Source organism: Capsicum annuum, chromosome 5 (genome assembly GCF_002878395.1).
Source record: "Capsicum annuum cultivar UCD-10X-F1 chromosome 5, UCD10Xv1.1, whole genome shotgun sequence".
Taxonomy (NCBI): Eukaryota; Viridiplantae; Streptophyta; class Magnoliopsida; order Solanales; family Solanaceae; genus Capsicum; species Capsicum annuum.
This window is the reverse complement of record NC_061115.1, coordinates 54,133,761-54,146,752: the sequence shown is the minus strand read 5'-3', so window position 1 is coordinate 54,146,752 and position 12,992 is coordinate 54,133,761. Positions and strand designations below refer to the sequence as shown.

General features: G+C 30.1%; 1 long non-coding RNA gene across 2 annotated transcripts; it reads right to left on the bottom strand.

The window, feature by feature from the left end:
- Positions 1 to 483: 483 nt before the first annotated feature.
- Positions 484 to 6,491, bottom strand: LOC107870657. Of its 2 annotated transcripts, XR_001674243.2 has the most exons (6): positions 5,825 to 6,491; positions 2,942 to 3,008; positions 1,960 to 2,136; positions 1,795 to 1,884; positions 811 to 1,711; positions 484 to 683 (listed from the first exon to the last, which is right to left on the bottom strand). It is a non-coding gene; the product is annotated as an uncharacterized LOC107870657 (long non-coding RNA). The 2 variants fall into 2 exon arrangements; XR_001674242.2 differs by having other exon boundaries at positions 674 to 1,711.
- Between the last annotated feature and the right edge of the window lie 6,501 nt (positions 6,492 to 12,992).

The following is a 12,992-nucleotide window of genomic DNA, read 5'->3' as shown; positions in this document are numbered from 1 at the left end:
GAATTAACTCTGAATACGCTGCAACTAATTTCTGAACACGAATGATATGTCTTGCACCATGCATTGAATCATACACATATATGCACTGATCTTTAAAACACGGCCTCGCCAAAATTCAGTAAAACTCCTCAACGAGATTAATTGGGAAAAGAACGTTGTCAATGCTATTCCATGGGACTTTGCATCTCATAAAAAATTCAAGCATGTACTCAACAATTTAATGTTCTTGAGTGATAAGTGTTACATTTCCATTGTTCTCCATAAACGCTTATATAAAGTTTGAATCAAGCAGTTAAACCAACAACCGGTGATTGTAAATTTAATTGAACCATCAATAGGCTCGTATTTTGACTTCTTTCGCAAATAGTAAAAGATAACATCAACATGCTGAAAATACGAACAATAAAACCACATTAAAATGCTAAAAATAAATACAGAACACTAATTAAAATCTAATAAATACAAACTACTTATATAACATGCATCATAAACAAAAATTTAATATTCCAATTAGCTTATCACTATCAAGTACAAACATAAAAGCTATATAACCTACTTAACTAATAAATTCATTACTTACTTAATTGGTTAAGGGTATTTCTGGATATGCCAATGTAACCACTCTTTCATTTTAACGGTATCAACTTCATAGTCAAATTATTTTGGGAGAGCATTGATAGAATCTGAATAAACAGACATGTGAAAAAATGTTACAAAAATTATAATATATGACAAAATAAAGTAAAACGAAAAAAAAACTACAAACAGAAAACTTGGATCTATTTAATGTACAATGATCTGGCAACAAACCTGTTAAACTATAATGTCAGTCTCATATCATCAATTCGCTCCGTAATAATCTTCACAAAAGGATGCTTTATAGACAAAAGGCGTTTTCTTGGCTAAGCATTCTCTATACGCTTAGATGGTTGACCTTCAACTTTGCCACAACCAGAATCAAATTTTGACAAAAATGACGATTCACATAGCAAGGAATAACAGGTGTTTCAGCCAACATAACAGAGGCAACCACTATATTTTCCTCAATCCCTCTAACATTATCACTTGCATTTGCATCAACCTTTCTAACATTATCACATACTAAACCAGTTGCATCAATCATTACAACACTCTTATCGGGTTGAGTGAACTTAGAAATTTCAACATCTGAAATTTCTAACCAATCAAACTCATTCTGGCTAAGCACTGCCACATCACCTTCTTTTTGTATTTTTTATCACGAAAAGATTGAGTAAATTTGAACACTTCAGAATCAGTAAAATTAGACCAATCACTGTCAACCTGACTATTTCTACCCTCCCTATAACCTTATTTTCACCTGAGCTTTGTGTGAATTTCAAAAAATCAAAATTTGAAAAATTCTTCCAAACACCATCAAAATTTGAAAAATTCTTCCAAGCACCATCCTTGAAAGTTTCGGCCGCAGACTCAACATCGACATGACCAACTACATAATCACCTACAAAATTAACTCTCTCCAACGTCATCCACCAAATGATCAAATACATCACCACCCCTACATCATCCATCAAATTGTCATTTATATGATTCAGTTCCGGTGCAACAGCATTTTGTTTTCCCACATTAAGTGGATCATCAACTTGATCATCACCTATACCACCAACATTAGGTGTATAATCATTTTTTTCTTTAAGTTGTCACCATTGTTATCCCCATTTGATGTAGCAAGCTGTACAAAAAACTTTGTAAAATAATTACAATAGTGTATATAAGTTTTGTTAAAAAAACAGGAAAATTTCAGGAAAAGAATACCTTAGATTCATTCTTTATATGTAGAGCTCGAAAAATCAATTCAAATGAGGATTTCATAAACTTCTCCATCGAGGAAACCTTTTCCGTTAACTAAACATAAAAAGAAAAAAGTCAAAACATCAATTAACAAAAACATACAAATATTAATAAAAACCTTCCACGTACCATTTTAACATCACTTCTCAAAAGTGTCAATTCATTATCTGAGCTCAAATGACTACATTCTTATTTATTGGTACCAGGCAAATCAACAGAGTTCACAACCGCATTCACAGATTTGAAATCAGGTAATTAAAGGATTGATTTTTCAAGAATCGTCGGCGTAATATTACTCAACACTACCTGCACATACAAAACAACACCGACAGTTAAAAAGCACATAACCATTTAACAAAACATATATACATTACATTTTAAAACAACTATATACCCTCTCTTGCCTAATATCAAAAAATGCAAACTCCTTGTACGTTGGTTTATGCTTTACAAACCAATTAAGTATACGTGGCACACCATCACCAACTCGATCAGCAAGATGACCATCAACATAAGGACAACACTCATAAAACCAACACTGAAATGCTAAGGGGAAACCAGCACAACGATACATAATTTTTCTCTAATAAACCTTAGACTTCATTGACTCCAACATCAGACGAAAACAAAATTTTCCCCAAGAAAATGTTTTATAGTTTCCAGATTCTACCAATGAGAAATTATTCTTTGTTATAACATCACTATACGTGATAGAAAAAATAAAGGTATTAATAAAGAACAAAATAAAAATTTGTAAAGCATTTTCATCACATTGTCGCCTTTTTTCCATGAAACACTTTCTGAATCAAGTTTTGTGACCTTGAATTTTTCTGGAAAATTTGAGTAAGAGCAAACTCGTTATTGTAATTTTCAATACATTTTAAGTCGCTAATTATAGAAAACTCTTATAAGTCAAATCGTAACTTAATGTTATTCACTTTAATCCATATTTCATCATCTCTCTCACAAACAAGTTTCCTAAGCAATATTCCATGAATAAGTTGATTTTGAGGAAAAATATTTGGTAAAGATAAGAAATATCCAAAGCAACTATTCTTAAATAAATTAAGTTGCTTCTTATCCAACTTAGATTTCAAGGCAATCATAATACCACAGTTTGTGTGCACACTGAGCTGACACTTGTAATGATCAGATGGACCAAGAAACAAATCCCAAACCTGCAATAAGTTAGTGTACTTTAAGGTCTAGATATTTCAAAAAGCTACATATATTACTCATAAAGTATTCATTACTACACTATTACAAATTTTACATAGTAACAATATAAAGATACAAACTATACACATTTTTTTTATATATTGTTGATGCACAAATAGTAATAACATCACATATCTCAGAATTATATAGCCACTATACACTAAATTACACAAATATCTCAACCCTATATATTTCATATACAATACCGACACATGTTATATACAACAATAACACACATATTTCAAACATACACAAATTCAACACAAAAAATTAAAATAACTATCAGACATAATTAATAGATAGAAAGCACACACCAAAATCAGTTAATTTGGATATTTTTCTCTTCCAATGAACATAAACCATTTTACTTTTCTTTTTGGATGATTGGGCATCATCTTCTCCATCATTTGATCAATTCTTTTTTTTTTTTGGAGGAACAAGAGTATCTCCTTTATCATTCACACTTATCTTTTTCTTTCCTTTAGATGACTTACCATCATCTTCATCATTTTTTGAATGACTCCTTTTTTTGTTTTTTTGGGAAGAACAACAAGATCTGCTTCACCACTCACATCTATTTGCCTTTTTTAGCTGATTTTTTTGTTCCGCCATTGATGGATCACCTAATAATTTACCTTGAGACCTAATAATTCGACTGGAAGTAGGATGAACATTCTTCAAATTCTTCAACTGAACATCACGATTTGTTAAATCTTCAAAATCATCATCACTAACAGCGAAATTAGAATCATATCTAATACCTTTACCAGCTAATTTCGAATCAATATTAAGCTTTTTCTTGAATTTCATCACCACAGACTTCAGAAAACCCTAATCGGAAAGAATACTAGAAAAAAGGACATTGTACTTAGCAGTTAAGTCTTTTTATTTTCGGAAAAAGGACACCTGTAGGTCTTTTTTTTCCTTTAGCTAATAGAATTATGCCTTATTAAAGGAAGGGCTAAAAATGGTATTAAAAAGATCTGAAGTGTTATTTCTTTCCAAAACTTGAAACGTGGGCCATTATTTTTTAAAAGTGCCATGGGGTGTCCTTTTCCCATAAAAAAAAAGAGTTAAAATAGGGCCCTTTTGGCCCATTAATGGGCTGGCCAGCTTTTGGGCCTAAATCCCATGGATTTCTGTCCATTATTTCAGTGTATATCATCTGTATACTGCAAATATTTTTCCCCTGCGTTTTTGCTAATCTGATGTATATCCATGTATGCAAATTCGTACACTTGCTTTCAATTTTGCAATGCATCATATATTGAGTATATACCAGCTACTTTTAACACGCAAAGCCCATAAATATGGTGTATATCAGTGTATACCAACAACTGTTTTTGCTCATTAATCCATTTTTTGACTTGAAAGAATGAGCTTTGCCCGAAGGGATGTAAGGATTGGAGTCCCGTGGACTCGGTGAGGCAGATCCACGCATAGAAAGAGAGAAATAGATTAGCCTCAAAGAACAAATTCTATATACGTTAAAAGGACATTGAGAGAAAATCAAACTTCAGAAAGTACAAACTTGACTCACAAATATATCTCAAACTATTTATTAAAAATATCTTTGTTTGATTTTTTTATATATGAAGTTTCGAATAAGGAAAGATAATTGACAGTTCAAATGCGTTTTCAATGCTCATTTATTTATTATTCCTATAAAGAAAAGGACTTTGAGTGGAAAGAAAGAAAAATCATTTCACATTTGACCAAAGTCTCGACTTAGGGACATCACATATTCAAAAAAAAAAAAAACAGCAAATCGAAGTGTGGCAAAAAGAGAGGCACAAACAATGAGGTCCCAAAAATCGAACTCTCTCAAACCCACCATTGATTTTCGCAATTCTAATTTGTCCCATTATTCCTTCCATATTATCCACGCAATTATTTTCAAGTATGCATATTGGAACCAGATAAGAGATAGTTCGTCATTATTCTTGCTTTTAAATGTTCAACAGGAAAACACTTTGTAGATTCGAGGACATTTCAAGCAAGAAGGGCCAGGGACCGAGGACGAGTGCATGAATAAAGAAAACACCCGAGTTTGGAGGAGAAGTTTATTTTTTTCACAAGATGCCCATTCCAGAGGCAAATCCTGACACTAATTTTTATAACAAGTAACAAAGCCTTGAATGAAACTAAATCAGTCCATCTCATAGTCAACCATGTACCCGCAAAATAATCTGCAGACCAATATGTAAACTAATCGACACCTGCTCAAGAAAGCGTGATTTTGCAGTATGCTCAATATTTACTATATGTCTCTCTAATGCAACCAAAAGCTGACCAACATGATCAAGTAAAGAAAACAAAACTCGATTCTGTAAGAAGAAATTAGAGCGTAGCTAAACTAAGCTTCACGTTCTTGGGGGAAACTAATATCTACCCAAGATGTAAGGTTTGTACACCCGACATGATCTGGCCGACCATAAAGGGGGTGGATTACGACTCAAAACAATACCATCTACTAATCTAGATGGTTGTACTGATCTCCATCCTTATAAGGAGACAAAAGAAGCATGCTCAAGAAAACAAAAGATGACACCGGGCTAGCAAGAAAACATTGATGATTAGCAAGGAATCACAATGACAATCTTTAGTTAACGGACTTGACAGGGGATTCACATTTAGATCTTTATCATGTCATTCCAGTAATTAAACCAAACCTGGGAAAACTGATTCAACCAAATCACATTCGAACTAACAAGCCAAATTCAAATATCATCAAATAAGCAGTGAGTAATTAAGATGAGAGTAGGAGGAGTATTACCTTTTTAGACGCAGGAACCGGGACGACGAGACGACAAAGACGACTTCAAAAATCAGAATTTAGCTTGATTTTTGCTGGAATTAATGAATTCAACGAATTACTCGGTTACGTGAGATTAGAGGAAAGCTCCTCCAGAATCTCCAAAATTTTCCCCAAGAAATCCTCAAAAAATCCACCCTTGCCTTCTTCCCTTCAATCCCTATTTATAGGGAAAGATATTGGCTTTTCCATACATATCCCTAAAATTCGAACATCTTCTGATTTGGATTGAATTTTGGATTTGGAAACACGCAATCTTGAGCCAAAATCAACAACGATGGCTCTAAGTATGCAAAATTGCAGAGATAAGATGAAGGGAGATATTTCATGATTTAGGGGGTTTATTTGGTTGAACTTGCGGTGTTTGTGGGTTGGGTCGCCGACGGGTACGGGTTGAAATCGGATTTGCACGTTGAAACTATTGAATTGTTGTTGCTCGTTGGTATCGACAAAGTTGTTCTTGTCGCTGAACGTTGTTTGTCGTTGTTAAACGTTGTTGAAATTGCTGTTGTTTTTGATATTGCAGGAAGCCATTTGGGTATTGGGCTTTGCCGTTGTTTTTGTTGTTGGAAGTTGGTACGGGTTTTGTTTGTATGTTGTTGTTGCGTGATACACACAAGGGGAGAAAGGGAATGGAACCATAATTATAATAAATAGTACTCTCTCCGATGTGTCGTCATTTAATCAAGAATGAAATTTAAGAAGAAAAAAAAAAAATTTGGTAAAGTTTATCAAATTATCTTTTATAAAATAATGTGTCAATATTTCTTTTTTAATTAAGTGGGACCAATAAGAGTAAAAGAATAATTGTGTCTTTAAAAAGTTGCCTAATAAGGAAAGACGATACTTATTTTGGAACGGATTAAAAAAAAAATAATGACACATAATTTGGGATGGTGGGAATAATATTTTTATAAAATTATAGTTTATAATAAGAGTAACATTATTTACTCATTAACTAGTCAAGTGTATGTTTTACTTTTACTACTTTATATTTTTTTATTTTTACTCCACTATTTCACCTCCCCCAAATATAGCCATATCTTTTACCTTTTTTTTAATCTTATTTTTTTTTTATCATTTATCTTATTTTATTTCATTTTTTTTATTTTTCACTTTATTTTCTCTCTTCTATTTTTTTGTTTTCTTTTGTTTTCTTTTTCATATTTCAAAATAATTATTTCTATGATTTTCAAGATTTCAAAATAAAATATCATTACTGTATTTCACTCTTTTATATCTCTACCTTTTTTTCTTGTTAGTTTTTTTTTCATCTTATTTTTTATTATTTTATTTTTTTATTTTGATTTCTTTTTCATTTTTTTCATTCCGCTTTATTTTCTCTCTTCTATTTCTTTTTTATCCTTTCTCATATCTTTTTTTTTCTTTTTCTATTTTCGTTCTCTTCTTCTTTTTACTATTTTATTTTATTTCTTTTTTCTTTTATTTTTACACTTCTATTTCTCTTTCTTTCTTTTTTATTCTTCTTCACTTCTCTTTTTTTCATTTTTTTCTTTTTGTTATTTTTCTTTTTTTACTCTTCTATCTCTAACTTTTATTTTGAAGAGACAAATATATTTACCACACAAATATGTTTATCACATACACATATTTAAAAAATATATAAAATACATAGACATACAGATCTGGATATGTATTTACAGTACAAAACATACATATGTATTTACGAAATACATATCGTATTCATATTAAACAGTAACAAATATAACTATAGTATATATCTTCATATGTATTTGCGAAATACAAAGACGACTCATATAAAATAAAAATATACATATGGATTAGATATGTATTCCGTAAATACATATGCAGAGCTATATGCATTTTATACGGTATTGAATTTGTCTTTGAACTGTACATACTATGTCATTTTATAGGGTAACATATGTACTTATTTGTTTTCTTTTACTGTTTAAGATATGTAGCATGTATTTTTTTTATTACCTATATGTATATGCATAAATTGTCATTTTTGTTATAGAGATTCTGTGTCCTATATGTTTATATATACATGTGAGTCAGATATGTATTTCTGTAAATACATATGCAGATATATATATATATATATACATATGTGTTTTACCGTAAATACATATGCAGATCTGTAAGGCTTTTTATTTTGTTTTTTTTTTGAATATGTATATATGATAAGGATATTTGTCTTTTAAAAATAAAATATAGAGATAGAAGAGTAAAAAAAAGAAAAAAATAAAAATTCAAAAAAAAAAGTGAAAAAGGAAAAAAGAAGAAGAAAGAGAAATGGAAATAGAAGTGTAAAAATAAAAGCAAAAAAAAATAGAAGTGGAAGAGAGAAAATAAAGTGGAAAGAAAAAAATGAAAAAGAAATAGAAATTAAAATTAAAAAAGATAAAAAAAAATGAAAATACCAACAAGAAAAAATAATTAGAGATATAAGAGAATGATATTTTGAAATTTTGAAGATCATGAAAATAATAATCTTCATATTTGAGTTTGATTTGGAAAAAGAATCTACTAATTTAAATTACAGTAATTTATGAGAATTTAATTAGATAGGATAATTATTCCTTATTTAACTCAATTAATTTGAGTAAAATAAGGACAATAAATTTTGTTGTATATGTATTTGTATAACAACGATTTACTTAAATACAATATACAATTTGCTATTTTTTTTGTAATTATAAAATTGTTGCTATAAAAGTTACAATTAAGATTCTATAGTTGATATTTCTGAAATTTTTCCCTAGGAAATATGGGGTGTGGGCCGGGTTGGCTGAAGTGTTGATGGGCCGGTGGGTCGGTTTTTGGCCTGATGAGGCTGAAATAAAGTAAAAGGGAATGGATAGATCAAGTCATTTAAGAAATAGCCTAAATGGGTTGAAGCTTTAGTCAGTTTTATTTATAATTTAGTTAAATTGATAAGTCTATTGGCCAATTGCATAGCAATTGTGGTCAAATAGGTTTCAATTATGACCGAATCCAATAAATTGACTACATTAAATCAAAATTAAAAATAAATTATCAACCAATTTAATTCCGAGCTTCTTAATTTAATAAAATCAAATAAATATTTTTAAAATAAATTATTTTTGAGACTAATTATAATTAAATCAAGATTTCAACCGTTTGAATTAATTTTCAAGATAAGTCTTGATTAAAATCCGATATTTCGTAACATAAATATTTAGGTAACAAAATTATATGATTTTTTATAATTGAATACGAAAATATTTAATCGCTACTTAAATAACAAAATTACCAAGATAAATATTTTGAAGATTATTTTATTTAGGTAAAATAAATATTATATTTTATTTAAAATGAAGAAACTCGAAATTAAACTTAGTCGTGGAGGGCAAAAATTAGGTGTCAACACATTAACCAAGGAATTATCTGTTGAGACATCAACCTTGGGTATCATCATACCATAGCGCTTGCAAGCTTATAATTATGCCATACTAATTTCATCAACTTGGAAGAATGCCACGACCCCCGTTGTTCATCAAATCAAGTTGGGAAAATGCCACGACCACCTTTGTTCATTAAATCATGTTTTAAATTAACAACATGGCCAACAAGGCTTTCAAAATCCTTTTTATCCATTTAACCATTTATGCAATGCAATAGTTTAGGGAAGCAAGTCAAATCAAGTGATTAGCCATCATTCAAATTCAATTATGCAAGTGGGTTGAGAGAGCATAATTTCTAAAATCAAATTTCAAACCAAAATCATCAAATTGGGGGAATGCCTCGACCCTTTTTTCAATTTTCATACCCATTCACCCAATTAGTTTAAAATCATTGATAAAGCATGAACAATGCATATAAAATCATGGAAATTCATTCAAGTAATATTAATTTCAAAATCCTCAACCCAAATCAAAATCCATACATGAATAACCATTTAAACACATGTTTTAAGTAAAACAAGTTTAAGGGAAGAGGTATATACTTGAAAGTATCACAATTATGGAGAGAAATCACCACTTGAAAGCTTTAAATGATCAACCCTGAGAAACCCTAACCTATTATAGACTTAGGGATTTGAGAGAGTTTGAGAGTGTGTTGGATTATGTTTTTGGATGATAATAAGGTCCCAAAAGGGTTTTAAGGTCATGGGTCACAATTGGGAAAGAGGAAAATGACCAAAGTACCCCCAACTTAAACACAGGAAAAGACTATCGCCGGTGACTACGAGTCACATCACGACTCGTGACGTCTGATTATGAGTCGTGGCGATGACTCGTAGTCTGGAAGAGACACGGGGCATCATCACTGTTAACCCTACGACTCATACACAGATCTTATGACTCATAGGGTCCTAGTCATAACAGAAATACTGATATTGGTCACCTACTCTGGTTTGGCTATGTTAAGCACCCTACGATCGGTATAGAGTCATTAAGACTCGTGACATCTCAGTCGTAGCCATAATAGAAACCTTGGCTATTACACTAGTCTGGTTATGGATGACACCTATACGGCTCGTATAGAGTCTTCATGACTCATTAAGTGGGATTCGTGGTTAGGACAGAAGACATGGATAACCTCACTGGTTACCCTATGATTCATAAGGAGACCTTACAACTCGTTGGGTGAGTTATAGCTTAGGTAGTAAGCTCAAATCTCAAAATTTTCAAAGTCCCTAAATTCTAGGGTGTTTCGGGGGGCAGGAAGAGGGGATTACTATCGAATCTTATTTCACCACCAAAAGTAAAAATTATAAAGTAGTAAGGTTAATGGAACCTATTTAAACTAGGAAGTATCACCCTATAAAACTCTATCTAATAATTTTATCGACTCTTATTTTTAATTAAAATTTGACGTTTTGTGAGTGAATCAATTTATTAAGATAACAATTATTTACTCTCAAATAATTTAAGTGAGGATAAAAAAAATTGTTTTTAAGAATAAATAATAGAACTATGGAAAGAAAATACACAAAGGTATAGAATATGAAGGATATTTTTGTAAACAAATAATAGTTTTAAGAAAATATAGCAATACAAATTATTTTTAATACATCAAATCAACTACTGGATAAGAAATAAGCCAATACTACTAATTCAGTATTACTAATCTCAATATTACTAATCTTAGCATTTCTAATACGGTCTATTCAGTACTATTTTTATACGTTCTACCAAATGACCCCTAAATATTTGTTGCCTTAATTCCCTTTTTCCCTTTCTGCCAGAAAATTTTATGGAAAACATCAAAGAACACTAGGACTCATTTGGTCATAAAAAATAAGGTAAATTAGCCAATGGACCAATATAATTATACCCCATCCATTTCATATTAGTTGGACACATTTTACTTTACACGATGATTAAAAATATAAATAAAAAGATAATTTTACTAACTCACCCCTTAAAAAGTTCTTGGGAACTTTACAAACAAGTGCGAACACTTTCTAAAAGAATTAATTGCGAGGTTAATATGAAAAAAATTAAATGAATAATTTTTTGATTGAGTAAAGTGACCAACGAATATAGAACAACTATTTTTAGTAAGATGACCAACTAATATGAGACGGAGAAAGCATTTGGTAACTAAATATATAGAAATATACATTATTATGTATAAAGTACATATATTGTTATATATTGAAATACAATGAATATACACTTGTTGGTTGTTACTTTGGTGCATGACTATTTATATCAATTTATCCGAAGGTTAATTCACTTTTTTTTTTTTTCAGATTTCTTAATTTTTTTTGAAAATTAGTGTTTAACCATGAAAATTTAAAATTTAGCTTAAAGTTGTATTTTTGAAATTTAAAAAACAAATTATAACATGTTGGTTTACTTTTCACTTTTAAGATTGTATATTGAAATAATTGCACAAAAGCACAACTAGTAAATATACTTTACATTTAAATAGTCAAAAATATACCTTATATTTTATAGCCAAAATTTGATTTGACCAATCACCGTTAATTAACTTTTCTTTCTGATTATATAGGAAACAACACTTCTCATACCAAATTTCCAGCTTCTTCTTCGCAATTTTCACTTCAATTCTTTCTCTCTTCTCTCTCAAAAAATTTCAAACAAATTAGTGAATAATTCATCATTGTTTCAAGTTTTTCTTTTTACAACTCGAGATTTCAATATTTTCATAAATAAGCTCTATTTTATGGATATAGTTATAAAAAATTGATTATGTATTGAGGAGCCCAAATTTAAAATTTTAAATGATTTGGTATAATTTTGAGATATTTTTGAATGGATTGATGTTTGGAATCAAGAAAGAAGATGGAGTCTGTTTTTGGATACAACGACGTATATATTTGTATATTGTATTGTATATTGTTGTATATATAATACAATATCTTTATTTCGGTGATTTTCTTCTTCCTTTACACTTTATACACACTTATTAATTATACAAAGTAATACATAATTTAAACATTATATATGTGTGTGCATATATTTGTGTAATAATGTATATTATTGTATAATTATATATATACACCTAATATATAATTTATTCAAAATTATATAAAAGGTGGTAGTATACTCTTATACAATACTATACAAATATTATACAAGATTTTTTACCTTGTCTGCTTTCTTGATTCCAACAGACAGGATTTTGGAGTTACCCAAGAAGGAAAAGCTTCGTTAATGTCTTACTTTACTTCTAATCAAACTTCGATTCCTCTACTTCATTCAATAGACTTCCATCTAAGCCTAAAATCACGTTCAAACATGAAAGGCTGCCTTATGGAGCTAATGAAAAATAAAATTCAGGTTATGTTTCATACTGTATAGTTTTTAAGATATAATAGACTTATGGAAGTCGGTGATTCCCTACTTATGCTACTGAAAGATCATGCAGAGTCAAAGAGCGTAAAAAGTAATTGAGTTTAATTCAAACTGCAACAATAAGTATGTATGTAATTTAGAAGGTTCTATCTGATGATTTGACATGTTAAGTTGGAGAGCTAACACAAAAATTTTAAAATAAAAATATAGCAACACTTAACATGCATCTAAAAAATTCAACGAGAATATTCATTTACAACCAATGGAAGGACTATCATGCACGACTAGGTCGCAGGAAAAGAAAGATGTTATAAACTTTACTGCTTCTGTAAGTAGCAAGTTTTGATGAG